The sequence below is a fragment of the Myripristis murdjan genome, chromosome 5, assembly GCF_902150065.1.
Source record: "Myripristis murdjan chromosome 5, fMyrMur1.1, whole genome shotgun sequence".
Taxonomy (NCBI): Eukaryota; Metazoa; Chordata; class Actinopteri; order Holocentriformes; family Holocentridae; genus Myripristis; species Myripristis murdjan.
Genome location: NC_043984.1, coordinates 35,358,347 through 35,384,706, shown reverse-complemented (window position 1 = coordinate 35,384,706; position 26,360 = coordinate 35,358,347). Strand labels below are relative to the sequence as shown.

Genomic DNA, 26,360 nt, shown 5'->3' with positions numbered 1-26,360 from the left:
GGAGATGTTTGGTCGGTAATGACAAAATGGATAAATTTCCTTTCTCTCACACTCAGGCTGTACAGAGGCAGCTGGTGTGCATATTTGTCTCTTTCCTTTCTGTATCTTAGTCTCACACACACACACGCGCACACACACACACATACACACAAACTTAAGCTGCCCATAAATTTTGAGGAAACAAGGAGCATATCGTTGGGAGATTAGCTCGGTTTAAAAGTGTAACTAATTGCTTTCTGCTCTGCAAGCTGGGCCACACTTCAGCGTATCAATGAATATCATTAGATTAGAGCCTAAGTTAACTGAGATGTACACACTCATCTCGGCATGGCTGATGACAAATATGCACACTTGCACACACACAAACACACACACGCACGCAAATTAAAGACATACATGACCGGCGCGTGGAGAGAAGCTCCAGCTTTCATGTGCACACACACACACACACACACACACACACACAAAACACGCACACGCAAACCTGAAGAGGAGCGGGATAAAGAGATGGAGTGAGCGTTGGATGGGATGAATTGGGGCGGGAAAGGGAGGAAAAAAAAAAAAGAGTTCAATTACAAACCCAATAAAGTAGCTGTGTGAAGTAGTGTGGAGGAGAGAAATTACATCTCCGTCCCAATGAATGGCCCGCAGCTCTTCCTGCCTCTGCTATCATTGTCTCCTCCTCCCACTGTTCTCCTGGTTTTAATTGCTATAAACTCATGCATATTCACAACAGGTGTCAAGCCCCTGCGCCGCTGATAGATTGAGGTATTGGGCCGTTTTGCATAGAAATGATACATTTGTTTGGTGGCGCCACAGCAGCTCCTGGTACCCTCCTCTCTTTAGGACCATCTGTCTGGGAGCACAGAGACACTCAATATGGGAGGAATAATACAAGCAATCTGCAGATGTCTTTTGTAAGGGACATGTTGCATATTTAAAGTCACAATGGAATGAAAAATGACTTTTTCACCTTGTTAGGTAGTTTTCCATATCATAATGTAGAACTGTTTAAAATAAACGGAACAGACTTTCAGTTGGATGATGTCATTTTAGTTTGTTTTCATTCAGTTGTTTTTTATATTTAAAAAAAAAAAAAAAAAGTCATTACTTTAGCGTTTCAGAAAATGTAAATCCTCAGTGGTTATTATTTCCATCCAATAATATTGCAGATTTTACAGCTGACATTGAAAATGGCCAATACGGAATAGCAGGGTTAGGTATCAATGTTTTTTTTTACTATTTTATTGCAGGTTTTCATATCGTCTATAATTGCTTTCATCAATTATCTCATTCATCCTGCTACATTTATACGTTTTTACAATGCACCTACAAGACAAAGCAAAAAAATAAAATAAAAAAAAAGGACTGGTATCAATGTTTCTGGCATCATCATACAGAAAAACACATCTGAGCTGCTGTTTTACATCGTGTTATACATTTCTACTTCTATTTACTGATCAAGTCCACTGGAGCTGCCATTTTGCACTTTAAAAAAGGAAGGATACACCTCATCCATCCTTGCAGCGCTCCGTCCGCCGCTCGGCGTCGTGCTCGGTGACGCGAGGCTGGCGTGCGGCCGCTCGGCCATGAAGCTCCCGGCGCTCAGTTTCTGTGCTGATGTTGATGCCAGAGGAGGTTTGGAGCTCTGCAGGTACTGAGGCGGCAGAGCGTCAGACACTTTTACGCACTATGAGCCTCGGCGCTCGGCGACCCCGCTCTGTAACTTTACGTGGTGCCGCCCCCTGGTGGCCGAGTCGCTGTGGTTCCTAAACGCTTCGGGCTCTAGTTTCCCGGCGCAGCGCGGGGTGGCGCAGTGAGGTGAACCCCGCGCAGAGCTAGTTTCGACCGGCGAAACGGCAGAGGCGGACAGTGTCCAAGTTTCGCAGGCGGAGGTGCGCCGAGATGGGAGTGGCGGCGCGGCGGGGGGAGGTGCCGACAGATTCGGCCTTCCGCAGTGACAGTTTCGTGCCAAAAGGCTTTGCCGAGGTGCGCCAAAAGCTTGCCGTCTGAAACCACGTCTACTTTCAGCGCAAGGCGGAGCGGAGCTGGCGCAGTGGAAGTTTGGCTGGCTGGCGCACATCACCAAAACCTCACAATCAGCACAAACGGTGCCAATCTCCTTTGATCTGACATCAGCTGTGACGGGACAGTTGATATGGAGATATATGTATGTGCTGATTGTGATCGTAGCATTGAATAGTGTTTTTTTCGGTATTTATTGCATCGTTCATGTGCCTGACATTCCGGAAGCCTGCCTGTGAGGTTTTGGTGACGTGTCCGCACTGCTCGCCGGTCTCCGCTCCGCGCCTGTCTCCTGAGCTCCGCTCCGCCTGTGGCAATAGACCTCCATGTCAGCTGTGTAAACTTTCATTACGCCTTCACGCAGCGCATTTTAAAGGCAAGGACAGGGGCTCATTTGATTGGTTACATGTGAATCGGCTGTGTCAAACCCACTCCACGCCTTCTCTCCTCCCCTCCGCCGGTAGGAGGGACGGCGGAGTACTTGCGCCACCGAGCACGGCGTGCCAAACTTGGAAAATCCGCCTGGCCACACCCAGTTGGCGAAGCGCATCTGCACTACGCCCCCGCCTCGCCTGGTCTGCGAAACTAGAGCCCTTCCACTTTGCAATAATCCCACTTCCAGCTGATGGTGGAATATCTAGGAGGGAAGAAGCTTGAGCAGCTGACTTGTTGCAGCGGTGGCTTCCTGTTCCATCACTATTCCAGCAGCACCTGGACTCAGTGAGCTCTTTAGAACCAGACGCTCTGTCACTGATGTTGGTAAAGGCAGACTGCATGGCTGCTGCTGGAGGTTACACACCTGTGGGGACGGGATGAATGAAACTCACTGATTAAGAGCTGTGGCCCAGTACTGTTGTCCAGATAGTTTAAGTAACCTAAATTATTTCTTCAGTTTTCCGTCATTGAAATGTTACAGTGGTGTTGAGGAGTGTTAGTGTAAAAATAATGGAAATACTGCTGACCTACAGGGTGTGGCCACTATTAAACAGATGTGGCTAATGTTATTCATAGTCATTTCAAAAGCACCACAGCAGCTTCCATCACATATACAGCCTGTGACAGTCTCTCCTTATTCCCTCCGTTGTGACCTTTTTGTGTGTACTCATCAATAGCTGCCATGACCTCCCAACGCTGCGAGAAAAGTGTTCAATATCCTGGCCTGAGGAGTGCAAAATTGAACAAACAGTGTGTGTGTGTGTGTGTGTGTGTGTGTGTGTAATAGCCCTTCTGCAGAGCCGTGCACATTCATTCAGGTTCATAACGTGTCTGATGACAGATTCATGAATGAGCAGCCACCAGCCCTGGGTTGTTTTGTGTTCCACCTGCACAAAGACCTGCACCGCCTTCACACACACACACATGCACACACACATGCACACACACATGCACACACACGTGCGGGCATTCGGAGTGATCAATGCATGTGATGTGTCTCCAATTGAAATATGTATGACTGATGTCAATATCAAAGCCGCGTATGCATGTCATGTTCATTCTTATCCTCCAAGCCCCTTTGAAATGTGTTAATTAGTTTCAGTTTGTTAACCGTGTGTTGCTTTGAACGTCATTTCACACTAACAATTTAGTGATTTGCTTTAGTCACAAAAAAGAAAAAAAAAAAAAAAAAAATAGGCAAGCCATTCAATATCGCATTCCTCATTCGGTTTATCAGGTGGAATATTGGCCCGTGTGATGGATTTTATTTGATTATATTTGTGGCTGCTCTGCACCAACGTGTAAAACAGTTTAATTAAAGGAGGGGAAAGCCTGAATGCGAACGTAATTGAAGAGTAAATTGAATTATTGTATTTGTTCAGTCGTGTTGCCCTGTGGGTGTACTCAGGATTTCATTTTACCCCGTCAAAACTCCTGAGAACCCGGCTTTCAGACATGACAGCGTTCTGCCAAAACAGCCACATGCACATGCACAAGCTCGCTCTCTCTCTCTCTCTCTCTCACACACACACACACACACACACATAATGAAAAACGAGTGCACAAACACACACAATGTTAATTTCATTGCATCAGTGACATGCATTTATGAAGCCCCCTAGGCATATAAAATTAAAGCCTTTCTGTTATTCATTTGATGCACTGCGGTTTAATAAGTTTACTTTCAGCGGCTGTGCCATCAAAGAAAACATTCAAGAAAGAAAAAAAAATAAAAGAAATCTAAATTAATTGGCAATTTTGTATGCAGATGTGAGCAGATGCCGAGATCTGAGTGTGTGTGTGTGTGTGTGCTCTCACTCCTTTGTGACTCTCTGCAATTTGTCTTCATTTTTTTTTTTTGACTTCATACACTCTCTCTCCAGCGCTCATCCAGTCTGAGCCACTCTATCAGTCCTGGTGAGTCAGTTTTCATTTTTTTTGCAGCTTTCCAGCAGCCATGACTAGATTGCCCCGAGCGATGTGGCCTAAACAACGAGACTTTTCAGTAAAAAGCGAGAAAGCAGGGAGCGTCACGATGGAGAGGGTCAGAGTTGGGCTTCTTTTATTCCTCGAGTCAGAGGGCCATTTTCTGCTTCCCTGCATGGCTTTGATTCACCATCCACTTCTCATAAGGCCCCCTAAATCTCTGTCACACCGCCACCACTCTCTCCCTTTATGACTAGCCATGCCGCTTCTTCTGTCACCATGAACAACCACTTGAAACTGTAACCGCAAAAAAAAAAAAAAAAAAAAATTGCAATCATCAGTTTCATTCAGTGCTGAGGGGATATTTCACCTGTAATGCAGACGTTTTGTATCAAGTCCTCACCGTGTGCTGCTTTCAATCCTGAGGAAAGTTTTACTTGCAAACCTTTGTTGTAAACTCATATTCTCAAAAATACTTAAAGGCAGAATGAGTTAAAAAAACAAACAAACAAACAAAAAAAAAACAATGTAGGGGAGAGTGGGGTAAGTAGTGCCAATTTTTACTTAAAGTGCCTTTAAAGCAAGGGGATTACAGTAATGCCTCCAACTAAAATATGCACATATAGTTTAGGATGTTGTGCATCCCTGGGAACAATCACTTTGGATCTTATATAAACTGTTTGAGAAATATAGCTTTCGAAAAAAAAGTGGTTTTGTGGCACAACTTGCCCCCGGTGCGGGGTAAATTGTGCCATTAGAGAGAATACACTGGGGTAAATTGTGCCATTGATAATTGAAGTAAAACAGATCATTTTAATCTCACAAATGATAATGCTATATAAAAGCAAAACAAATTCAATACAGAATTATTTATTTAACATTTATTTATTATTTTAACAAGATCACAGGCCACTTTTCTATAACAAGGCCGAGCGCCACATGAACACATACCCAGAACAAAATAAAAATTCCAAAATGAGCACCTGCAAATCATCTTCATCTGAATCTGAATAGTTTTAGTGATCAAAGGTAAGAAGACAATGTACAATAACAATAAAATACAATAAAGTAATATATAGTATATAATCACAAGTTGTGCCACTGGCACAATTTACCCCAGGCCCTTTGGCACAAATTACCCCAAGCCCACCATTTTGAAATGCATCCCCCAGCTGTTTTGAGCTAACATCATGCTAACTGTATAGACTCATGGTGTAGCTTACTAAAGTACTAAAACCTGTGTGAACTGTTTTCAAAGTTTTCTATAATTGTTCAAACACAACAATCAAAAAACCTTGATCATGGAAATTTTACTTTGGAGGGCAAAAAAATGTTTTTTGAACTGAAATGTGCTTTCCTCTCAAGCCATGTGTCTCCCTTCTTTGCAGGATGAGTGAAATGGATGCCTCTTCAAAAATATGTGGTCACATGACCAACTTCTTTTATGGTTTTCTAGATAACAGGGGTGGCACTACTTGCCCCTTGGCACAAATTACCCCACTCTCCCCTATAGACAAAAATAATCCTCTCAATCATGACTTGTGAGCCACTAGCAGTGTGTGTTGGTGTGTGTGTGTTGGTGTGTGAGTGTGTGTATGTGTGTGCAGAGATGCTGCCCTCTGCATGGATTTTCTTGTTTCGCTGAGCTCGGGACTCTTCTGGGCGTCGGCCTTCGCTCCCGGCCAATCACAGCGCAGCGAGGTGCCGCACTGACAGCGCCACATCCAGTAGGAAGCCACGAAAATCGCGAATGACGACGATAGCGAGGAGAAACGGCGAGCGGACAAAGCTCGCTCCACAGCGAGAGTGAAGCTGGGGTTGAGCTTTCACCCACTGGCGAGCGCTGAGGAAGAGGAGGAGGAGGAAGAGCGACGCCACGCCGGCCTTTTTGCTGTCGGACGGGGAGGCGCTGTAACATTTTGGATGGTAATTTCATTCCGTCGCAATCCTAGAAAACAAAAATTGGCTGCCGGCGGTTAGCATAATGTTGTGTTTCCAGACGGCAACAACAAACCCTGCTCATTCAGCCTTCGTGTTTCTGATTTTTTTCAAAGTGCTGTCAAAAGGGCCTCCAGTCGAATGCTTCACGACGCGCTCGCTGCACGCTCCTCACATCACCAGCTTGTCATCACCACCAGGACGCTGATGTGTTTTTGTTTTTGTTTTGTTTTTTCCATCAGTTTGGAGCGTTTTGTGGCGTTCCCACCTTTCCTCAGTGAGTGAATCGGGGCTCTGCTGAGAGCTGAGTGGCTTTACTTTGAACGCCCAACAAGTGATTAGCATTTAATTAGAAAAAAAATCAAACCCTTTTGTTGCTCGCCGTGTATTTCACGCACGAATAACTTTGCTGCTCAAATCCAGCATGACTTGAACGCCGGTGACTGACCTCGTGCAGATCAGTTTTTGTTTTTCATTTCCTGCCCTAACGCTTATTTCTGTAACTTAGGAACATTCACACCAAGAGGAGTCGGACTCCTTGCAAAATAAGCTTTTTGCTGCTTTGATCAAATTTACTTGCTGAACACTTGGGCCTTTTTTTTCTCAGTATTTTCAGACAGAACTGATAAAAGTGAACTCTTTGTTTTTAGTTAAAGTTGTTTATTTAAACGTGACTAAAACCTCACCTTCACCTTAACACTGCTGCTGTGGACTGGGGTCGACATCTTGTGGAAACGAGCACAGACGTTAGCAGTGTCATTGCTATTCCTGCACTGCAAAAAGTCAAAATCTTACCAAGAGTATTTGTCTTATTTCAAGTAAAAATGTCTTATTTCTAGTCAAACAAGCAAATTTTTCCTTGTGACACAAGTGAACAAATAAAAATTTGCTTGTTCCATTGGCAGAATATGTTTCTTGTTTCAAGCTAATTTTAACTTGTTTCAAGTAAATTTTCACTTGAAACAGGTGAAAATTGTCTAAAAACAAGTTATTTCTGAGCTGATCATGTCTTATTTTAAGTGTAATGAGATATTTTGACTAGAAATAAGACATTTTTACTTGAAATAAGACAAATAATCTTGGTAAGATTTTGACTTTTTGCAGTGTGGCCACACTTTATTATAATTTCTTAACTTTTTCTTATCTCGATTAATATCACACCCATTGAAATTTGAAACTGTGCACTAACATGGGGCTTCTCAGCTCATAAACCCGATCATAAAAACTACAAACGCTGAAGTCCTTTTCCTTTTCACCTGCAAGAAATGGTTTCAGAAGAAGCCTCAGAACACACGGAACAAGGATTTTTCTTTGGATTTTTGTTTGTTTGTTTGTGTAAAAGCCTTTTCTTCATCATGCATCTTTTCAATCTGTTCCTCCTCTGTTATCGTCCTCCTGCTCTGTGTCTTTTATTTCTGGTTTTCTGTGTTTTCTATGTCTTCTTTTCATTCCTTCCTCCTCGTCCGCCCTGTTTGTGATTCGGTTCGTTGGGTTTCATCGCTCCTCAAGGCCTCCTTGTTTTTAACGCCTGGCTTTTGTTTAACTAGTTTGTTTGTCTTCTTCCCGGCATCTCTGCTTTGAGTGTTGATGCAGATTTCACCTTGTTTCTGTAAAGCTTCATGTTGAAAAGTGAAAGCACGGAAAACCACTAAGGTGACACATTTCTGAGAAAAATGTTGGGGGGGTACATTTTATATGGATTTTTAGTATGTGTTGTGTTTGTTTATTTGTTTGTTTTGCGGATTTTTTTGAGCTATAAAGTGAATTCCAGACACTGCCTGCATACAGCGCTTCAGTGTACTGAAACACCCTCGAAAAATATCCAGGGCACTGACTGACACATCATCTAGACTGAATATTCAATGGATCTTAAAATGAGGGGTAAAGGTGCCATACAATAGCCAAATCTATTATGTAATCCTTAGTTTCATATTTATTTTCCCCTTGAAGGCATTAATGCTAATATCTTAAAGCAGTGTTTAATGATAATAATAATGATAATATTTTTGACCCCCCAGGCCACCAAGCCCCTAAACTTGGTGGCCAAAGCACATTTTTGTTGGCCCAAGTTAGGGATGCACCGATCCGACTTTTTCAGTTCCGATGCCGATACCGATGCCGGGGCCTTACGTATCGGTCAGTACCCGATACCGATCCGATATCATTGTTGATTTAAGAAGCTACAAACCTCAACAGCAGCGGAGGCTCCCTTTGGTCTGTTCAGCTGCTGGAACTCCTCGTGCTCCTCCGTGTTAGGGTTAGGGTTAGGGTTAGTGGTGTTTCTTGAGGTGTTTGATTAAATTTGTGGGATTATATCTGGCAGTGCTACCACCACCCCTGGCAACATTCATTTTACACACATTGCAAACTGCCGTCGAGCTAGTTGGCGTGCTCAGGGTGAAATACCTCCATATCGCAGACCCTTTCGTTCGCTCCGTGTTGCTTGTGTTTGCAACTCGACTCAATCAGCTCTCGCGACATGCGGCACACGTGCAGTATGACAGTATGCAGCCCGTGTCGCAGGGGAAGGAATCGATCTTACGGATCAGCTGCTTTTACAGATACCCGATCCAGGTAAAATGTTCATATTGGCGCCGATACCCGATGCTAATATCGGATCGGTGCATCCCTCGCCCAAGTGTCCGATCAGGCCAGTGACAGCACTGACTGTGATTTCGTCACATACAGAATGCGATGGTGAAGATCTTATTCATTTTCTCCCTCTGTCCACTCCATTTGACGTATTTGTCTGTCCACGGGTGTATTTTCAGGTGCTATAACTGCCATACGTCATGTCCTTTAGATGATTCTACACGCTTAAACTCCTGTTTCCATTCCCTCCTAAAGCAGTTTGAGTAACGTTAGGCTTTGTGAAGCCACGCTTGAGACATACTGGTAGCCAGCCGGTGTGTAGTACAGGACTCGTACAGCTCTGCTTTCACAGTTTACGTAGAATTGAACTAACTAACTCAAATCCGCGGGGATTATGACTCATAATGTCCATTCAGTGATGTGATAACAGTCAAGTCAGGTAGGTGTTTGATTAGATTAGATTAGACTGGATATACTTTATTGTCCCGAAGGAAATTTGTTGTGGGCTAAAAGTGCCAGATACAGCTGCACAACAACAGAATGCAGTACAACATATGTACAAGACACAACAGCTACATAACAACAACAGAATACAACACAACATATGTGCAAGAAAGGATAAAGTGCAACTGTGACAGCAGGTTGCAGGCAGCAAAGGTGAGTGCACCTGCGAGGCAGGGTGTGCCAGAGAGCTCAGTGTCCACTCGTGCGTTTTGTTGCCAGGATAAAAACCTGGATTAAAAATAACAAAGTGAATAAAATGAGAGTAGAATGAATAAAAGAGCAGAGTGAATAAAATGAGTAAAAGAACAAAGTGAATAAAATGAGTAAAAGAACAAAGTAAAAGGTTGGGAAACAGTTCCTATATTGCACATTGTCAGCAGTAATAACTTAGGAATTAAATAACAAAATGAATAGCAAAAAATGAATAACATTGCAGTGTCAGGTATTGTTCAGAAGAGTTATGGATGACGGAATGAACTGCAGTGTTGGCCCTACCCTCATCTACATTATGAACAAAATTATGAACACTAGTGTATTTATGAACTGCCTTGCGACCCTTTGTATGTACAGTGGAGGAAATAATTATTTGATCCCTTGCCGATTTTGTAAGTTTGCCTATTTACAAAGAAATGAACACTATTATAATTTTACTGGTAGGTTTATTCCAACAGTGAGAGATAGAATATCAAAAAGAAAATCCAGAAAATCACATTATATAAAAGATATAAACTGATTTGCATTTCACTGAGTGAAATAAGTATTTGATCCCCTAGCAACCATTAAGAATTCTGGCTCCCACAGACCTATTAGATACTCAACTAATCATAGATACTAATCTCAACTTGTTACCTGCATAAAAGACACCTGTCTCAACTTGTCACCTGTATATAAGACAGCTGTTCACAGAATCAATCAATCAGACTCCAACCTCTCCATCATGGGCAAGACCAAAGAGCTGTCTAAGGATGTCAGGGACAAGATTATAGACCTGCACAAGGCCGGAAAGCGTTACAAGACCATAAGCAAGAAGCTGGGTGAGAAGGAGACAACTGCTGGTGCAATTATTCGAAAATGGAAGAAACACAAAATGACCATCAGTTGACCTCGGTCTGGGGCTCCACGCAAGATCTCACCTTGTGGGGTATCAATAATCATGAGAAAGGTGAGAAATCAGCCTACAACTGCACGGGAGGAGTTTCTTAATGATCTCAAGGCAGCTGGGACCATGGTCACCAAGAAAATCATTGGTAACACACTATGCTGTAATGGATTAAAATCCTGCAGTGCCCACAAGGTCCCCCTGCTCAAGAAGGCACATGTACAGGCCCGTCTGAAGTTTGCCAGTGAACACCTGAATGATTCAGAGAATGCTTGGGAGAAGGTGCTGTGGTCAGATGAGACCACAATTGAGCTCTTTAGCATCAACTCAACTCGCCGTGTTTGGAGGAAGAGAAATGCTGATTATGACCCCAAGAACACCATCCCCACCATCAAGCATGGAGATGGAAACATTATGCTTTGGGGGTGTTTCTCTGCCAAGGGGACAGGACGACTTCACCGCATCGACAGGAGGATGGACAGGGCCATGTACCGCAAAATCCTGAGTGATAACCTCCTTCCCTCCGCCAGGACACTGAAAATGGGTTGTGGATGGGTCTTCCAGCACGACAATGACCCAAAACATACGGCCAAGGCAACAAAGGAGTGGCTCAAGAAGAAGCACATTAAGGTCATGGAGTGGCCTCGCCAGTCTCCAGACCTTAATCCCATAGAAAATCTGTGGAGGGAGCTGAAGCTTCAAGTTGCCACATGACAGCCTCGAAACCTTAAGGATTTGGAAATGATCTGCAAAGAGGAGTGGACCAAAATTCTTCCTGATGTGTGTGTATACCTGGTGATCAACTACAAAAAATGTCTGACCTCTTCACTTGCCAACAAGGGTTTTGCCACCAAGTACTACATCATGTTTTGCTAGGGGATCAAATACTTATTTCACTCAATGAAATGCAAATCAGTTTATGTCTTTTATATTAAGTGATTTTTTGGATTTTCTTTTTGGTATTCTATCTCTCACTGTTAGAATAAACCTACCGTTAAAATTATAGAGTGTTATAAACTTACAAAATCGGTAAGGGATCAAATAATTATTTCCTCCACTGTATAATATACCCATATTTTGTTTTTGTGTCTTACATTTATTTTATTTTATTATTTTAAGTGAGCTGATGAAAGCTTATTAATGTAGGATAGGCAAAATAAGCTAAGGCTTCAGTCTATACTTTTTCGGTCAGTGTATATTTGTATATATCATATTTTTGTTTTGGTTTTTCAGTACTGAAAGGAAATTAAATATTATTTATTTATTGTTTAAAAATGTGTATAAGATATTGTTTATTTATATGCATATTTGATTCCTGCAAGTTTAAAATGACCAAAATAAATTCACTAAACTAAACTACATGGAATATCTGGTGGCCGCAGAGTAAGTTTTTGTGCCCACGGGCCATCGGGTCATGGTTAATGTTGAACCCTGCTGTGTGCTTTGGATCAGGCCATTTGAACTATTCTTTATTTATTTATTTATTTTATTATTATTTTTTTCAAACATCAGCCTCACGTCTTTGTCAAGCAGTCCACCGACAGTACCAACAGTCATCATTAACAATATTAATCACACTAAAGGCTGTGCACGTCCTTCGTTTTTTTTGTTTTTTTCCCCAAGATTATCACGTTCAGGGCTCAGTTTGATCCAAACGTCGCAGGTATGTCGACCCTGCAGCCTGAATTTGAGTTGGTTTTAAAAGTTGCTCTTTGTCAGTGGGAAAAAAATTGATGCAGAGATCTCACATCACACTAAGAAATTCAATCAAGATTAGTGTAAGCTCCCTGTAAGCTTCAGTAATTAGTGCTCCTCCAAGCAAGGCAAGCTTACCATTCAGCTAAATAAGGGCTACAGCACCAGGCTTAGAGTAATTGCCCTACTCTATAAATCTTCATTTCTCTCACACTTCATGCTCTGCATAGAATCGAATAAGGAATTTAACATCCAGATATTGGCACCATTTTTTTCCCCCTCGGCCTTAATCTCAGAGTATCATGCTACACAATGAGGAAATGATACTGTGTTATATCCCCTGTGGATGTGTGCTGTACGTATCTTCCCAGATCTGGGAAGCGAGCGCGTGGTGAGTTCTCAGTTGTCTATCTGTCCTTGGTGTGTTTGTTGCAGCTGTGCAAACAATGCATATTAATTTGAATTCTATTACGAGTTTGTATGCTATCACACATAATTAGCACAAAGGCAACACAATCCTTGCCAAATATTCAGCCGGGGTAGCGGTTCCCTGTTCGCGCCGCGCCAACACTTCGGTCTCAGAGAATGTTGCTGAGATGTGGCCACCTCCAGATTAGCTCAGTACATATGCAATTAATTAATGATAAGAAATAATAACAAGATAACTTGATAACACTCCTGTCCTCTGTGAGTCTGACGCGGCCTCAAAGACTCTGTTTGCATGCAGGCAGCAGCTGGATTATCTCCACTCGGCACAGCTGAAACGGCATGGCGTCACACATGGACCGATCTGGGATTTTTAATGAGCGATGCCGATATTCAGAGAGCAGCATTATGTGGCCGATGGTCGGTGCATAATGCCGATATCATGTTAGTGGTTGGTTGTTTTTCAGCGTCTAATAAAATACTATTTAATAATAACACATGAGACATAAATTTGCTGAACTGAGCTACATAAAAGAATATTTATTTAACACTTTGCCTAAAGTCCCCATGAAATGACCTCACATGAATTCTACTTCCTGTAAACAGCGTCTTAAACGGTGACATCATCCTGCACTAGTGGCTGTTAATTAAAATTTCAGCCAATGAATCCTTCACAAATCTTTAAACGTCCTCTCTCCTCCTCCTTATCCCTTCAAAATAAAACTGTGGGTCTGTCTCAATCGAAGGGCTAGATGACTACTAGGTCGCAGCCCACGGTGCCCACGTAGGAGGCGTCCGACGTAGGTGCCGATATCAAGTTTACCGGAACTAAAAGTTTAGTGAATTGGGACGGTGCAGCCTGCGGAGGATTCCTACGTCATTATTATCGAGGCTTCCCGAGGCGCATTGGAGTGATGCAGCGTAAAATGCCGAAGTAGGTTTGGGAGGTGTGTCGGTGAACACCTGTGCATGAAACCAAACGATAAGCAGCTTCAACGCTCTCAAGATGGACAACATTGATTCTGTAGTTTCATGTATTTTATTTTATTTTGTCTTCGTGAAGATGCAGAAAATTAAGATAATTGTTACACCTCACAAATTGCGACAGACTATCCCAATTAAAGTAATTGCACACATGGCTACATTGTAACGTACCTGATGCGCTGATGGTTGCTATGGAAACATCATGCAAAATGCCTGTCTAACTCATCTAACTAAACTTGCATTTACAGGCGTTGTTCGGATACAGTCAACAGCTAAACTGAATCTATGGTGGTAATTATAGGCATGAAAACGTATCAAAACGTCATGATATAAACATGAAGACGGTCTAAAACATGCTTCATAATCCCAGCAATGGTGGCTGATCCAGAAATTCAACCGGACCGAAAAGCACCCTGGGAAGTGGGCTGTGATGTCGGCCGCGAAGCATCGTGGAGGTGTTTCCTGCAAATGAGTCAAAAATAGGCTGGACCCTGCGCGGTAAAACTGAACTGGGACAGCACTTGTCGCGCCACCGTGACGTAAGCAGCCTACAAATACGACCTGGGTAGCGCACAGCCTTTGAATTGGGACAGAGCCAGTGTTTCTCTTCCAAACTGAGATCCAGTTGGTTTGCACTGTGAACGATCCTTCCCTGCACCGTGTCCCACCCAAACTTCCTGTTTCAACAGGAAATACATCAAATCAAGAAAGTAAGAGTCCATTTCATGGGGTCTTTAGATCTACAGGCTGTCTGCAGTGCACTTATTTTGAATTGAGTTAAATACATGTATTGATGAAATAAATGTCCACAGATAATCAAAAAAAAAAAAAAAAGAAAGAAAGAAATTTGTTACAAAAAACATCATGCAATGAAAAATAATACAGTTTGAGTACACGTAACATTGATATCTACCAGCAGATAAGGGGGCAGCGCTCACAGCGACACACAGCAGCAACACTGACATTTTTTGTTTTTGTTTGTTTTTCAGTCTCATGAGCGCAGATACCGACCGATAATGATTATCTCCAAACGCCAGATATCAGCCCATTAATTGGTCGGCCAGTTGATCTCTATTTCTGGCCACTTATTTTAAAAAATTTTTTAAATTTAATTTTTTTAAAGGCACACTCGGGTAACTATTCAGAGGATGAATGAGAATGTCTTTTGTGAGCAGCCAAGTGCCCTTGGACTGAATTTATTAAAATCAAACATGATATATTTAATGTACTCATACGTATTGAGAGAACCATCGACATAGAGTCGTGAGGTTTTGACCAAAGTAGAGAATAAATCAGCAGAGCCAGAAATACATGAATATTTTTTCCTCTGCCCCTGGATTAGTATTGCATATAGGAAGGTGTGTATATGTCTGTGTTTAGTCTCGTACTTCTAGTTATTGTGTTTTCTATCTCTTTGAGAGGGGACGCATTCATGGGGTTTGGGCCGAGGAAACAGTAAAACAATAATAAGTAGTGTTTCCTATTACTAAAATATGGGTATATCATCTTTATTTCTATAATATGGGAAGGGAGTTTAATGTGTTTAATGTACCATTGCTTTGTTGTGGTATGTGATATAAATGCCACAAAATGAGAATGTCTTGTTTTGTTGCATATAATTGTATATGATGCAATATATGCAGTGCTTTAAACGGACTCGTTTTAATGGGGTGACGTCCTGTTGTCTACCTCTCTCCTGCCAAAGTTTTTTTTTTTTTTTTTCCCAGGCTGAGTCACCTGCTTTCTCCTCACTCTTATTCTGCCAGACAGCTGAAAACAAATGATATGATTACTGCTTGTGGAAAATTATTTTTGCCGCAGCCAAAGCTTCTTCCACAGTTTGATTTTTTTTTTTTTTTTTTTTTTAGCGCGATTTTAAAACGTTTCAATTATTCATCTGGGTTGAATTTAGAATTGCTTTTTGAAATTCAGTACTCAGAAAAATAAAGTTATTCTGAGGAGGAGCTCTCACCATACGCCCCAATCACTTTTAGGTTGTGTTCTGGTCCATTTCCAGCGCTGAGTATTTGTAGATGGAGATGATTCACCCTTATGCTGCATTTGAGTCAAATCTGTCCTTTGTCATTTTAATAATTGTATTTTCGTTATCTAAAACCCATGGGCAGGAAATTCACCGAAGTTATGTATGTTTTTCATGAATTTTTACAATGTAACCATATGTCCTATGATAAGTCTATAATATACTGTGTAGCCAATAAATATACTCTCGACTTGTTAACTGGGACATTGAAACCCATTAAAATCACATATTTTGATCCCTTATGTTCAGCAGCATAAAATATTGCATTCTGTGACGTAAGCCTTTTATGCCCATCATTTTCCTTAAAAGTTATAATTTTCAACTTTGTTCTGCAGATGAGCCACTTTTAGCCCCTCATCCCATTTGTGCAAATGCATGCTATTTTCCTCGTTTCCACTAGGGGGCGTTATAGACGACTGGGAGCAAGTGAACTGAACTTTACTGACTTGAGTGGGTGGAGAATGATCTTCAAAAGTAGTTTGTATGTGTGTTGAGGAATTAGTGTGTGTGTGTGTGTGTGTACACATGTAGCCAAAATACATGCAATCGAATCCTTATGGGAAAAAAATGTGAAACCATAAAAAAAACAATAAAAACTGTAATTTTACATCACATCACACCTATAAAATCATGCATTATGTTTTATAAGGTTTTCAGACTGAAGCCCTGAAAAAGTTGCTTTTTTAAGCATGGCACAAGGGTTAAGTAAGGTATTTTATTTATAACGATGCAGAACCATATGTGACATGTGCGTGATACGCTATATAACTGTTCGAGATATCGTTTTGATGAAGGCCTCTATAAATAGCAGAACCTTCACTTTTCTCACATTGGGCAGCACTCGGCGGGGAAGCCGGCCGGTCTCTCCCCTGCAATCTAATTCTCCTTTCACACGACCTGTAACCTGGAAGATTGCCTCGTTAACTCTCGTGGCGGCGCGGAGAGACGAGGATCCTCAGCAGTTGTTCAATTGTCCCTGTCTTCTGTTTCATGTGTGGATGCAGTTTGTCTTTGGAAAACCGCAATATTAACCCGGCTCTCACATCTCGAGGAGCATAACACAAACCGGGCAAAGCAATCTAAAAAACAGACCGTCATACCTTTTTGTAAAGGGGCAATGTGTCACGTTTCATAACAGGAAAAAGCGGTTTTATTGCTCCACTATTTTGCGTGGTGATAAATAACGTCCTCACAAGATGTTCTTTTGGATCTCGGCTCTTATTAGCTAGCTTACCCGGCTCTGTTGTCATACTGTGACTGTCGTGTTTGCATCAGTTTCAGGCTGGAGGCAACGTCTCAGCCTCCTTGTAATTCCCACTGTTCACCACTAGTGGGTGCACATTACGTAATTGCTTTTTAAAGGCAGCATGTGCAATTTCTAATTCAGTGCTGCCCTCCATCATTCACTGACTTAATTACAGCAACACATAGAGAGATGACTATTACTGTTATTATTACTATTATTTTCCATTTTTGTTGTCAATGTTATGTATTTTAAAATTGCTGCTGTTCATCAAACTGATATTCCTGCAGTCCTCTTCCATCAGAATACACGGCTCAGCCTGCAGGCATGAACTGAATTTAAAAATTGAGGTTTTATATAACGTATGTGTTGTCTAGCAGATTATATATATACGAAGAAGTTTCCAGACCACCCAACCAGTAAGTAAAAAAAAAAAAATCAATCAGACTAAATTCATACAGCATATTCCATTCACCACGTGAAGTTAATTGTGTTTCACAGATAAAAATCCAAACATCCATTAAAAAAAATGAAAGTAACAATACAATGCAAGCATTAAAAAATCCATACAAAGGAAAACCATCATTAAGAGGAGGATTTACTAGTAAAAATGTAAGAGCAAACAGGGAGAATAAAAACAGAATGCCCGTAAATGCTCCTTCAGATAGACAGAAGAACATGAACAGGATGAACATCAATCATAAAAATCCCACTAGAGAAACAATCGTGTGTATTAGTCAGGCTGAAAAGTTAGTTTGTGCCTTAAAATCTCAGTAGACTTTATTATTCACAGATCTGCCGGGAGACTGTTTCAAAGCTTTGGCCCATTATAACTAAAAGCAGCATTACCAAACTTTTTTTTTAATTTAATTTAGAGGCACAACCAACAGCTTGGAGTCAGTGGACCTGAGAGCTCTGCGCGCGACATATCTTAGCAACGACTCACTCAAGTGCTCGCTCGAGACCGCTCAAGTAGTCTCCAGTTTTATTTTCCGAGTTATGTTTTTGGCTAATGAGCAAGGCAGGAAGGAAACTGCCAAATTCTTGAATGCAGCCTTGGCTGGTGTGCCAGAGAGCTTCCATTTTGCAACCCCTGCTGATATTTGCTCATCATAATGCTGCAGGAAAGCAGAGATATTACACATTGTACCTTCATTTGGACTTTGTGCACAGACTGTAGTCGGTTTGTTCTGCAGGTCTGCTGCACAGCTTTTTAAACATTATTACCCACAAATCCCTGCTCATGTCACTCAGCGTTTTAAAGTGGATCTGAGAGAAATGTCCCTACTGAGCGATAATTAATGTAGTTTATGTACACAGTGATAAAGCGCAGAGCTCAAGCGATGAAAACATGATTACAAATGTAGAGAGAAGATAGGAAAATTACTACCTTATCCAGGTGAGATAGATGAAAAACAAACTAAAATAAATTAATAAATAAAGGTGTTTTACATAAAAACATCTTTCTTTAAATAGGCAAACAAAACAATCTGAAGAATGGAGATGACAAGCAACCGGACCGCCGCACTGGATAGATTAAGATTATGATCTATCAAACATAGCTCTAATGCAGGAAGTGACTTCACAGGCAAAATGTGTGTGTGTGTGTGTGTGTGTGTGTACATATGTGCTTGTTCCAGTCAAGAAGGCAAGGAAGAAATAGAGCATCGGTATTACTGAAATTTAACTCACTGAACTCTGATTGTCCCTTTAATTTCCCCTCAGAGTGATATTTCCACAACACTGAATGTAGGGCTTTAATATGCACTTACCAGTGTGTCCAACACAAATTACAGTCGACTCACCGAGAGTCCAAGGCCTGTGTGACGAAGAGGAGCGAGCGGCTTGAATTTTTGAGAAACAGCCTTCCAGCCGAAAAACCCCGCTGCTGCGATGAGGTGTCACATCCGATCTCGCTGCCTCGATTTAAACCTCGCACTTCACCGGGTTCTCTTTCGGCGGTGGCTGCTGGGCGACCGCGCTCCCATCCCACGCCCTTCCTTCAGGGAACTTTAGCTAAATACATCACCTGTGGCTCCCATCCGTCGCTTTGTCCAGCCAACTGGGGCGTGTTTAATAATCACGTTGTGATTCTTTGCCCAAGAGGGAAAGGATTTAAAACCTGCTGTTTGAATAAGACATTACCTACCAGCACATGTAGATAATACTTCCACAAAGTCTTGGAGGGCGTAACACCTGAGGAACAGCCTTCACTCATCTCCATGACAGAGCTGAATTTCTAATACAGTGGACCTACCCTTTAAATTACAGTTCAGAAAGTTGAATGATCACGTTGAAGGAAAGCATATAGCCTACACAGTGTTGCTTGAATAAGACATTATCTACCAGCACATGTAGATAACAACAACAGGAAGAAGAAGAAGAATTTTTGTTTGCATTGCACCTTTCATACAAGAAATGCAGCTCAAAGTGCTTTACAGCAAAGAAATTCATTCACTGAGTTCTTCACATGAAAATAGAAAATAGTAGTATGAACATAAAAAGGACAGAATGCAACAAGTCCTCCAACCCACATATATATTTTTTTCTGCTGTTTAAATTGTTCATATTTCTATTTTTTCTATATTTCTTGTTTATAGTATTTATATTGCTTGTTGCTATTTATGGTTTGTTTATACTGTAAATCATGCTTCATATTTTGCTATCCACTTTGCTGCTGTAATGCTGGAAATTTCCCCACTGTGGGACTAATAAAGGAATATCTTATCTTATCTTATCTTATCTTATCTTATCTTATCTTATCTTATCCACATAGATCGGTCCAACCCACTTATTTCTGTATTTATTGATGTAATATAATTGTAGGATTAATACACACATTTCTTCATAATGCATAAACTTTTTTACAAATTGGGATTAATATATGATATAGGAATAATGCACATATTTCTATATAACACATACAATGCACATACCCCTTTTCATATTTCTAATAACATGTTTTTATATTTCTTTCTTATTTTCTCTCTCTCATAATTCCACTTATCCTTACATGCAGTCCTCTCTTGAGAATTCGAGCAGCCGCAACTGACCCAATTTTCCCTCGGGGATCAATAAACTGTTTCTGATTCTGATTAATACGACCCACGGGAGCATCTCCAGTGCAGCAAACTGGATTGTTTCCTAAATTACTGGTGCATACATCCCACAGTGTCTCTAATATCACCCAAAGGACTGTTCCCTGAGCCAGTGAGCTGAAGAGCCACTGGAAATACTTGGTTACGGTTAGGAAAGGGTTATTGTTAAAGTTTGTCGGAATGGTTAAGGTTAGGAAAAGGTCAGGGTTTAGATAACACAACATTAACGTTCACTAGTAAAAGTGAACACTACTCTCGCTTGGATTTGACATTGGGTCGGCTGAGTGGAAGGTGTGTTCATGGACCCGTCCACAAGCCAACCTCCTTATGTGGACTTGGCTCCCTTAACCTCTTAGGACCTGGCGTACACATATGTGGACATCACATTTTGGGTTATATTACTGTAGTAGTTAATTCTGCTTACCTGGGGCCGTCTGGCCGCGTATGTGGACCCTTACACTACCTACCACACTTGTTTTATATTTTGTTACAAGCATATGATGCCTTACTGTAGCTGTGACTGTCCAAAGGGGGCAAAAATGTTGTTACTTCATTTTGGTTTTTTGCACTGTGATATTCAAAACATGATCAAAAATTTGTTTGTCTGTGTTATTAATGCAAGACAAAGCAGTCAGGACAAAAACTGCAATGTTCAGGGTGGAAATAAAGACTTTTGCACTCTGTTACACAACGGCGACTTTATTGTTTTTTAAGGAAATTGAGAACCAGTGTCCACATATTTGGACGTCATTTTTCTCTAAAACTAGACCACGTAAAAAGACGATGCTTAGTTTTTATACTTATCAGGGTCCAATAAGCCAAAATAGAATCATATGCATATCGAACAAGAGCTCGAGGTTAATACGACACCTTATTTGCAGGACCACTAGGGGCCAATCCCAATTCACCCCTTAACCCTACCACTTGCCCCTACCCCTATGTGTGAACGCGCAAAACGGAGGTTGTCCCAATTCTTGTTGAGGCGGAGGGGGAGGGTGGAGCGCTAGGGCTATATAGCCCTCCAAAGGGAGTTTTTTCAGAGGCACACTCCAAAGCGAGTGCTACGAGAAATCTCCCACACTTCTCACACAATTAACACAAAAATCAATAAAGTCAGCGATTGCTTGTTTGACACTACACCTCTACACCAGCTGGCTAGCATGTTGTGTGGCTAAAGTTGGGCTAACTACAACAAAACTTGTTTACGGTCTATCATTCAGACCTCAAGCTGATTCACCGGCGCTCTCAGGCGTCGAATTAAACAATAAGCCCCGAGAAGCCGTGGGTTACAGTGATTTTACAACGGCTGAGGGGCGACGCCCAGCGGAGACATCTCCTTACATTCTTCGGATTCGCTATTGACAACCGCAAAAAGATGCCAACAGCCCACGCAAGAGAGATTACCACAGCTGAAGACGTCATTTTGAGATTGAGATTTACCGGCAAAAAAAAAAAAAAAAAAAAAAATCGGCGCGTCTGTTTACAACATCACTGATGACTAATGATGACGTTTCCAGGGATGAAGGGTTGTCCCATTTCATAGGGGAGTATTTCAACCCCTACCCCTTGTGACTCTGTTGCAGGGGGCAAGTGGCACTCGAAAAAGAGGGGTAGGGGTAGGGGTGAAAATAAAAAATGGGATTAGCCCTAGAAGTCCCTTAACTTTAAAACATGTCTATTGGTCGTTACAAGCTGCTGTACAAATGACATGTGGAGACCGATGGGAAGGACAGGCTCATAGGAGGCCATAAGTCATGTAACATACACTACTCACAAAAAGTTAGGGATATTCGGCTTTCAGGTGAAATTTCAGGATGAACCTAAAATGCATTCTAACCTTTACAGGTGAACTTAATGTGACCTTCTGTAAACTTTTGAATGCACATGTCCAACTGTTCAGTGTTTCAGTACTTTTTGCACAAGTTGCTGTTCTCTAACAAGGAGTTTAACGGCAAAATTCACAACAGGTGTTTGATGCTCCAGCTCATCGAGGTCGTATCATTAGGGAACGGCTGCTGGAGACTGGGGTACCTCAGATGGAGTGGCCTGCACTTTCTCAGACCTGAATCCCATAGAAAACCTATGGGATCAGCTGAGTCGCCGTGTAGAGGCTCGGAGCTCTGTACCCCAGAACCTCAATGTCCTGAGGGCCGCCCTTCAAGAAGAGTGGGATGCCATGCCTCAGCAGACAATAAGTCGACTTGTGAACAGCATGAGACGTCGTTGTCAAGCTGTAATTGATGCTCAAGGGCACATGACAAGTTATTGACACTGACATTTTTTGTTGTGGTATATCCACCACTGTTGTTGGCTTTTGTTTCAAGAAATGGTTTGAGATGAGGAAATCACCAGTGTATGCTTCTACTTAAATGCCCTACTTTCATGATATAATATCACTGTAGCGTGAACATTTTACATTTTCCATAAATTTCACCCAAAAGCCAAATATCCCTAACTTTTTGTGAGTAGTGTAAGATGGAAAATCAGCACGCTCCCTGCTGGAAGATGTAAATTCTCAAGACATGTAGATTCCACAGAAGTGTTTGGTGAAGGCGTAAAACTTGAGGAGCAAACAGCCTTCTGTGATGTCCGTGACACGGCTGACCCTCTGCTACAATGGGCCCATGCATTGTGCTACAATCCAAGCTTTCTTTGCATTGCAGGCTTGAGTGACGGACAGCGGCCTGCCTCTCACAGTGTGTGTGTGTGTGTGGGGGGGGAAAGCATACATTGTGGCTTGTATGAAAGACATGCCTTGGTCGAGTTTCTGGTTCACATACATTATGCATGTATGTGAAACACAAACTGGGCATGCAGTCTCCCCAGCTTCTCAAACAGAGAAAGGGAATGAGAAAGTTTGTGAAGGGGGGGTGGGGGGGGGGGGGGGGTGGACGGAATATGCAGAGATTTTTCTTTACAAGAATGAGAGAGGAGACTCAGTGTTTCAGCACTCTTTCTCTCTCTCTCTCAAAAAAAAAAAAAAAAAAAAAAAAAGTTATTTGTTCAGCACACCAAGGCATCTCCTCCCTTTACTTCCATTCAAACAGGAGTCAGTCTGTGGTCTCCTCGCTCACATCTCTATGGCGTTAGGTGTTTTTGACCAAGGGCTGTTGTCTCCCCCTGGGGTGGGGGGCCTCTTGTACATAAAAATCACTCCCCTTTCACCTGATGGACCCAAATGCAGGGCAGGTTTAGAAGCCAGTTTGCCTGTCCCGCTGCATCCAGATGTTTTTTTGAAATGAGCACAAGAAGATGACACGGTGATAAAAGAGCTCACTCTTGAAACAGAAGGCCTCGGTTCATGATCCCCTGATATCGAGCATCCACGCTGCTGATGTTTTCTTGAGTCAGACACTGAATCTGGACAAGCTGCACTTCTTTGTAGCTGAGGCTGTGGTTTGACCTCCCTGGGCAGGTGGGCAAGCAAGACTTTGAATTTGTCCTTTGGGGAAACAATGGAGTATCACAAAAAAAGTGCAGAATCTATGAATGCAGAGCCGGCCTGTGCATTGGTCTTGGATGGCTTTCAGTAACTTTCTGTACCTTTTCCCCCCAGAGGATGCATCACTGCAAAAACGCAAAATCTTACCAAGATTATTTGTCTTATTTCAAGTCAAAAATGTCTTATTTCTAGTCAAAATATCTCATTACACTTAAAATAAGACATGATCACCTCAGAAGTAAATTGTTTTTAGACAATTTTCACTTGTTTCAAGTGAAAATTTCACTTGATACAAGTGAAAATTTCACTTGATACAAGTGAAAATTTGCTTGTTTCATTGGCAAAATTTGCCAGTGGAAAAAGTGAAAATTCACTTGAAATACGTGAAAATTAGCTAGAAACAAGCAACAAATTTTGCCAATGAAACAAGCAAATTTTCACTTGTTTCAAGCAAATTTTCACTTGAAACAAGAGACAATTGTCTAAAAACAAGTTACTTCTGAGGTGATCATGTCTTATTTTAAGTGTAATGAGATATTTTGACTAGAAATAAGACATTTTTGACTTGAAATAAGACAAATAATCTTGGTAAGATTTTGAATTTTTGCAGTGATTGATATCATATATACTGTAAAGATGGACTTTTATCAGCCTAAATCATAACATGGGGCTGTAGCAGAGAATAGGATCCCACACCTTTTGTAAATGAGAGCCTGTAAACCGACTGCTCTGCACCTATAGGAGGCGACAAATTGAAGTGACAAATCAAAACCGAACAAAGACCAACTGTCTTGTAAACAGCAGTGCGCTGCACTTTTTCCACCGAGAGCCGAATTCTTCCATGTGGGACGCTTCGCATGCTGTGTGCAGTTTTCTGTCACACAGGATTTTCGGGTATACAAGTTCAAGTTTTTCAAAGTTGCCTCACTGCCATTTGGACCCACCACTGTGAGAAGTTAAAAAATGTAGCTTTAATGACAGAAAAAGCTTTCTGGGAGGTGTTGGTAGCCACAGCCTTGTTGTGGAAGACTCTGCTTAGCCAATCCAATCCAATCCAATCCACTTTATTTATATAGCACAATTTTAACAAACACAAGGTTTTCCAAAGTGCTGCACAGCAAGATAAAACTCCACAAGATAACACAATAGAAGCAGAATAAAAAGGTAAAAAACACAGTAGGATAACACGATAAAATAAGATAAGATCAATTAAAATAAAATCAAATAAAGTAAAATAATAATAATAATAATAATAAAACAAAATAGGATAGAATAAATAAAATATATAAAAATATTAAAATAAAATAAAATAAAATAAGAGCCGTGTAGAGGGAATTCGGAGATCCATCCTGCTGAAGTCTTCAGGCCTGATGATGTGACCCCAAAGGGCGCTTTGTGACAGCCGAGCCACTTTGCAGAACCCCAGGCCTGAAATCGTGTGTAAAACTCCCATTAACAGCGCTGCTAAAAGGGAGGCCAAGAGCTTCAGTAGGTGTGAGAGCACAAAATGTGGCTCCCCTGCTCACCTCCCGTCTCCTTTTCAGGCTTTGTCATTTCATTGAACTCCAGGATTTAATTGGAAGTGGCATGGGACCACATTTCGTGTGTGATTCATTTTAAGGAGTGATTGTGTGGCGTAGATTCCAATCTGTCTGGTGCTTTCTCACTTTATCACACAGCCACAATGTTTACGTGCCTGTGTGTGTGTGTGTGTGTGTGTGTGTGTGTGTGTGTGTGTGGGTCATCAGCTCTGAACACAAGTGAAAGCTCCTTCAAGATAAATTTTAAAATAATCACAAGGGTGAAGTATGAAATGAAACCATTGGCAGATCGACCCAAAGGGATAACATGGAGTTGATGTTGCTGGACAGATGCATCATGCATTAACCAAAAACAGGATAATGACAGTGCTTTGATGATGCTGATTAGCAGAGATACATCAGATCACAGATGGAGGGAAAGCAAACGGGTCCCCAGAGTCGAGTACACTGATAATACACTTCAGTGAGCTTTGCATGGTAGAGATACAGGGGACTCTGGATAATAACGGTTGACTTCTCACAAAACAGTTGATTTATTTGTGCCGCGGCGTGGGTGAAAAGCGGGACTGCCATTAAATACCGCTAAACAACTCCCAGGCAATTTATGCAGAATCAATTTTCTTTTGGCCGCCACAGGGTTTAAGTGACGTCTCCTACCTCTCACTCGCGTTGCCGTCTTGAGTTAAAATATTGGCTGAAGTGAGAGATACTTTTCATTTCTAAAGTAGCACACTGGAAAACAGATTGTTCATGCTAAATGTGCGCCATCACATGATGTAAATTGGAAATCACGCCACCGAAGGCTCCGGCAACAGCTTGGCAACGGGTGAAAACGGTCATTTTTATCTCGCGCGATACTGTAAACCAGCACAAATACTTCAAAGCCCAGGCCAGAAGGCACTATTATGCTGGCAGGTATTAGCTGATGTGTTCAGCGGTGACTCACGCTGCTTACTACTTTTTTGACCAGGCCGGAAAATGATGCCGGAGTTGCTCGGGGTATTTAAGGTTGTGTGGAACAGTGGCACTCATTTCTTTTTTTTCTCCCTCAGGGATTGCATTGTCCCATTTGATAAAATGAACTGCTCTGTCCTTATGTGTTTGGCTTGTAAACAAGGTTATGTGGAGGCTTTTGTAGATAGAAAAATACAGATATTGAGAATGCCAGCGCAGAGAAATGATTGTGCTGTTCCAGACAGCCGCTTCTTTCCATTGCTCAGTGTTTAACAGAATGAGATGTTTGCAGCTTTGAGCTCTTGAACCGCACAAAAAAAAAAAAAAAAAAAAAAAATCTCTTGAAAGGAAAGAGAGTGAGTTTAGAGAATAGATATATGCACACTGCAGATTCGGGCTTGACACCGCAAGATTTCC

The 26,360-nt window shown here is 41.6% G+C and overlaps 1 protein-coding gene across 2 annotated transcripts in view; it reads left to right on the top strand.

The window, feature by feature from the left end:
- Positions 1-26,360, top strand: part of fhit (fragile histidine triad diadenosine triphosphatase) — a 459,492-nt gene that overhangs the window by 82,727 nt on the left and 350,405 nt on the right. Inside the window, exon 4 of one of the 2 annotated variants that reach the window (XM_030051159.1) lies at positions 4,344-4,377. The exons of the other annotated variant lie outside the window; for it this stretch is intronic. The gene's annotated coding sequence lies outside the window, so the exon portion shown is untranslated. The remainder of the gene's footprint in view (positions 1-4,343; positions 4,378-26,360) is intronic. 2 annotated transcript variants of the gene reach the window in all.